The following is a 6,155-nucleotide window of genomic DNA, read 5'->3' on the forward strand; positions in this document are numbered from 1 at the left end:
CAGGTCCTGTTACTAGGGCGGCCTGTAGCCTAGTGGTTAAGGTACATGACTGGGACCCGCAAGGTCGGTGTTTCGATCCCCGGTGTAGCCACAATAAGATCCGCACAGCCATTGGGCCCTTGAGCAAGGCCCTTAACCCTGCATTGCTCCAGGGGAGGATTGTCTCCTGCTTAGTCTAATCAACTGTACATCGCTCTGGATAAGAGCGTCTGCCAGATGCCATCAATGTAACTTCCATCAGAAAATGTCTGTGAAACGAATGCATTCCCCCCAGTGTGCGTCTCACACACTCACACTCACGCATATGCACATCCCAAAGCACACACACACACACATCACAAAGCACACACACCTTCAATTTGCACCGGAAAATCATTCACAAAAGGTATCTAATCAAAACACACACAATTAATTGAGAAGTCTTCTGCCAATGGCATTCTACATTAACACAAAAGACTTGCTCTGACAAATTTAAATGAGTTTAAACTCTGTGGAGAGAGAATGAAGCTCTTTGTTTGAGAACTCTTCTCAGGGCGTGGCTATCAGTGTGAGGATGTGAATCCACCTCAGACCAATTACACCACTCATGTGAACCAGCCTGGACATTCACTCCAGATCACTGTGTGTGAGACTGTGCCTGTACATGTGTGTGTCTGTCTGTGCGTGTGGGTGACACTGTGTGTGTGTGTATATATACATATATATATATTCTTATATAGAATATATATACATATATATATATATCTCAGACACAGAATGTGCAGTCAGGGCTAGTGTTCGAGTGCAGAGCTGTCTAGCAGCATCTAAATGTTCCTCCTCAGCCGAACTACAGATGATGTAAAACAGACTACATGTATGGTCTGACAGTCAAGAGTTTAACTCCAGGCACCAGCTCTGTGCTTACGCACACACACACACACGCACACACACACACACACACACACTCACACACGCACACACACACACACACACACACACACACGCACACACACTCACACACACACACACTCACACACGCACACTCGCACGCACGCACACACGCACACACGCACACACGCACACACGCACACACGCGCACACACGCACACACGCACGCTCGCACGCACGCACGCACGCACGCACGCACGCACGCACGCACACACGCACACACGCACACACGCACACACGCACACACGCACACACGCACACACGCACACACGCACACACGCACACTCGCACGCACGCACACACGCACACACACACACACACACTCACACACGCACACACACACACACACACACACACACACACACACACACACACACACGCACGCACACACACAGCGTCCTACGCACCAGACCACACCCTGCAGTCACATGACTGTGTCTGTGACTCACATCAAGGTGAGGTGTCTTGGCTCAGGTACACCTGTATTACTTCACACTCGACCGGCAACTGCTCCCAGCCAGCCGTAACGGCCGCGCCTTTTCATCTGAAGACTAATAAAGCGCAGTATCAGCGGCAGGTCATGTCTGTGACTCAGGGCCCGGAGGAGAAATCACGGAGATTTACACACGGGTTGAAATCTGAGCCGTCTCGTTTCGATAACAGTTCCCAGACTTGCAGAGACAGGACATTACAACAGGTCAGCAACGTCATCATAACAGTGAGTAACATCAGAACAGGTCAGGGAAACGTCAGTTTCACCCTTCCCAACTCACCCCGATACCTGCGCCACGCCCCCTCCGCAACCTATCCTGATACCGGAAGCACTCTCTCACAAACACACACACAAACACACACACACACAAACACACACACAGGCTGTTCCTCAAACTATGACCAAAGACCCGCCGAATAACTTGTCAAGCAACAGAGCTCCCATTTGCTGCGCGTGTGACCTGCAGTCAGAGCGCGTGAAGATAGTTTTACTGGAGAGTCCTTTTTTCCCTCGCCGCACTCAAATCTGTAAAGCCCCGACTAACTGCCGACATATATCCATTTCACCGCGACACCTGACGCCTCCATTTGAAAGCGCACAAGCTTCCGCAGTTCAATGGGTTTTGATTTTGGCATGGCACTAACAGCAGGCTAAAATCTGACTTGAGAGGCAAATTAGTGCGCGTAATGCCTGTGCTTATATTGCAGTCTTTACTGCCTCCACCGCAAGTGAAAGCCTCAAACATGCTGAGGCGGAAATGGTGGCTGTCGCCATACCAGACAACTTCCCAGTTTAATGTAAAAGGTTATTTTATGACCGCAGTCTATAGGGAGCTGGTCGCTATTGATCATATCCCATACACAAAAAGGGGTGATTGTGCATTGGAATATCCGTCTTGACATTTGTTTTACCGAGTTTTCCATTCCACGCCAGAATGGGCTCTCACTGGACGTATAATGTCATCCTCCACATGTAGCCTACAGTAAAACAGTGGAGTGGGGGGTCACAATAGTCCGACTGGGTCACCAAGGACACGTAAATCCACATAACCGCTTCCCCCGAGGGCGAATGGGAGTGACTAAGCTGTCAGAATACGTCGCTGTGCCAGAGTGCAGACTGAGGGCTTCTCTTCTCTGTGTGTCTCTTCAAAGTACTGAGCGAAAACGTCTGGCCGCTCCAGGTCAAGCAAGTCACAATAGGAGTAAAAAAAACCTGCCCATTTAGCATATGCAGTTACATATGACAAAAGACACCCGCTGAAAACTGAAAAACACAACAGTAACAAAAAGCATCACACCAGAAAAGGTCGTAGACTGTCGGCGACATAAACTGACATTTGAAACTTACCAAGTAACGCACAGACGATGAGGAGGACAGAGATGCCCATATCGCTGAGGTCTTCTTTGTGACTCCCGCAAGGAAACGGCCCAGTAACGTCTGTAACGGCTTGTTCTTCTCCGGTCTGTCTGTGAGAAGTGCTCCGTCCGACCACCTGTCCGGGTTGCGGGCACTGGGAGCGCGACGCACTTCAAAACTGAACAATAACCGCCTTCATTCAAAATAAAAAACTCAGTTCAACTTGCAGGACGCGGAGGGGGGGTTGGGGGGGGGGTCGCCGAACTCGCGCTACAGCTGTCATACGTTTTTGGATCTCTCTCGGACCTATGACGTCATGACAGATTTTAGAGACATGGCAAAGTCACACACGTCATACGCAGTGTCACCTCTTACTGAATTGTACTAATTGATCTTTGTCTGACACCGGACAGAGTTGCAGTCCTACTCAGTACTTAGTTTTTCTCATCCACGCAGTGTAGCGGCTGAGCAGTACGGTGCACCAAAAACACACTTACTTTGATATAAATTGAGACCGCAATCTTACGATCGACTGTATTTCTGGCCTGTTGTCCTCGTACAGAGAACTTATATGGCAGTCCCCACTCGCGCGCCTCGACCGCTCTATTGTGACAGTCCAACCTGTCTTCTCTCACACACACACACACACACACACACACACACACACACACACACACACACACACACACACACACACACTGGCAGTCTGTTGCCACTGAAGCGCCTGGAAACGCAAATCACAATCAAGTTACTCAAGCTGTTCAATTAAGATGCACGGTGAAATTAGCAACGAACGCCCGGGTTATAGTCATACGAAACAAATACGATTATCACACTGAGAGCAATAACACAAGCGGCCCTTTTAATAAAACCAATTTTTTTTTTAAACGCACTCGTAGTTAAAAAAAAAACTCGTAGTGTCCGTGCACGACCCCACTGCTCCCCAGACGCAGGTCGCTCGTTACGTGAGTCGGGTGCACCAAAAAAACAGCGTCTTCAGTCTCTGAATGAACGTGGACAAAAACAATAACGTCACTTTCCTCCCCGCTGCGAACCGTGTTCAAGCGTGTCCCTTTGTGTTCCTTTGGGCTATTACAATGTCCGTCGCCTGCTCCCTCTACGCAACCAAAGATAAATGATATCGGCTGTACCAGGCGTACACCTATCCAATTCCCGTACCAAGCTATCGACAGCCAGTCTGCAAGAAAGGAACTACCGCGGTGAATCCAGAAATATCCGTGTAAATATTCCACCAGGTGTGAAATCCAGTCGTTGTTCGTCTCACCAGCGCTGAAATCCGTTTCCTTGTTCTAATAAAGACAACAAGCTTGGTCCCTGAAATTTCAAAACTGTGTAGTAGCGTGCCCCCTTCCTCCTTCCAGAGGCCACGCCTCTCTCGAGCGCTCCTGAGTAAATGGGCGTGGCTCACACCCCCATTGGACAGCGGCCGAACCGAATTTGAATGTGGATTGTGGAGGGGCGTCCGTGCGCTGATACTCCGTTATCGCTTCACCTGCGTGAAGAATGTGACAGCAATCCAAACAACAACACAACCCCCACAAACCATAAACTATAGCATAGCATTATTGATTCTTAATGGCAAGACAACATGATACCCGTTACCTTAGATTGGTCTGCAGTGTTGGTGTCCCATGTCGCCCTGGCTCACTGTGCATCAAGATACTTCAATTACATCTCCGCACATACGAGGGAAGTGGGATCTTATTTTTTGCGCGCTGTGGCAGAAACTGAATTGCACCTAGAACGACAACCGTGAAGCGAGCTACGGGTATATTTATAAACCGTGGGTGATGGGAGAGTCATTTAATTAAATTGCGCCATGATTTGACCCAATTCTGGGAACCTCTCGAATCCCCTGTTTAAACCAGGGAGGTGCTTGTCTGCATTCTTAATCATGACTAAAGGCCCACGCCTACCCTAAAGAAGAAATTGATCTGCGAAGGTTTGACATTCCGAAATTAAATTAAAAAACTGATGTCATCCGTGCCCTTGGACCTTGACTGTGCGGATACACGAGAAGATTCAGACAGGAGTAGACCTACACTGCAGCACAGCATTCAATTTCAATATGTGGGTCACTTCATTTTGCTTCATCTCGCTATAAACCATAACACAAAACATAGCATCAAACACTTTACAACAGGGATAGGCACTGAATAAGATATTCTGTATAGGATGTCGATGACTTGGCTAGGTTACACGAGGGACTGGGAATATACACTATTTTTGTTGATTCTTTTTTACCCAGACATTTAACTCCTATTCCAGCCCCTGCGATACGAGCATCTCATAATTACGGTCTCCTTCGCCTGGCCTATCCAGATGCCAACTGCCAATGTCACGATCGCCACGTGACGCAGCTGCAGCTCGCACAATTCACGACTCTCCATTTTAACAAAAGTCCCTGAAACGACATGCGAAATAAATATCAGAGGCAGAGCTTCGCCTAGGTCGAATGGAACAGAAAGGAAACGACACAGTAGTAGTCAGAGATTCTTAATTTCCCGTCGGAAATAATTCTATTGAGGACGATCATTATGAGGTTACTATCCAAAATTCCGTTGTCAAGGGCACATGAGCATCGCACCACCTACTGGCCAAGGGTCGTACTGCACGCCAGCGTCACTGACCAGCGGAGGGTCTCAGTTTCAAAGTTTTCAGGAAACAGCCATGAAAAGAAGAATCTCTTTTCTATCTCTACTTCTCTTTTTATGCCTCTCCATATTCTTCCTTCCTTATTTCTTTCTCTCCCCATCCTCCAATCACATTAAAATTGTTTTATTATTACGATCTGACAAATAATATCTAGTTTACCAAAATAGGACAAAAAGTCAAATATATCATGCAATGGCATAAATTCATATAGACCTACTTACATAACTCTCTCTCCCTCATTCTCCTGTGCTCAGTTTTGAGCTCAATTAGGCCGATTCCTCTGGTTCAGCTCCCAAATGGTGTAATTAGCAGATACACAGATTGCCGTGTCATAGGGCTACACTAATAAGCCTCTGTCTGCCACCCAGTTGAGTCATCCGTTTAAAAGCTCAATTAATAACACAGAGGCTGCTAAACAAAGCAGCGAGGCTGTCCATAGCCCACAGACCATACCAGCCACACAGGGCCAATACACACCAGCTCTGACTACCCACCAGCCACACAGGGCCAATACACACCAGCCCTGACTACCCAACGGCCTGGGGTAGCCTGTAGCCTAGTGGTTAAGGTACATGACTGGGCCCTGGTAGGTTGGTGGTTCAAGCCCCGATGTAGCCATGATAAGATCCACACAGGTGTTGGGCCCTTGAGCAAGGCCCTTACCCCCACATTGCTCCAGGGTATATTGTCCCCTGCATAGTCT

The 6,155-nt window shown here is 48.1% G+C and overlaps 1 pseudogene; it reads right to left on the reverse strand.

Moving 5' to 3' along the window:
• Positions 1-4,115, reverse strand: part of LOC133123829 (immunoglobulin superfamily member 3-like) — a 41,599-nt pseudogene extending 37,484 nt beyond the window's left edge.
• Between the last annotated feature and the right edge of the window lie 2,040 nt (positions 4,116-6,155).

The sequence above is a fragment of the Conger conger genome, chromosome 3 (genome assembly GCF_963514075.1).
Source record: "Conger conger chromosome 3, fConCon1.1, whole genome shotgun sequence".
Lineage (NCBI taxonomy): Eukaryota > Metazoa > Chordata > Actinopteri > Anguilliformes > Congridae > Conger > Conger conger.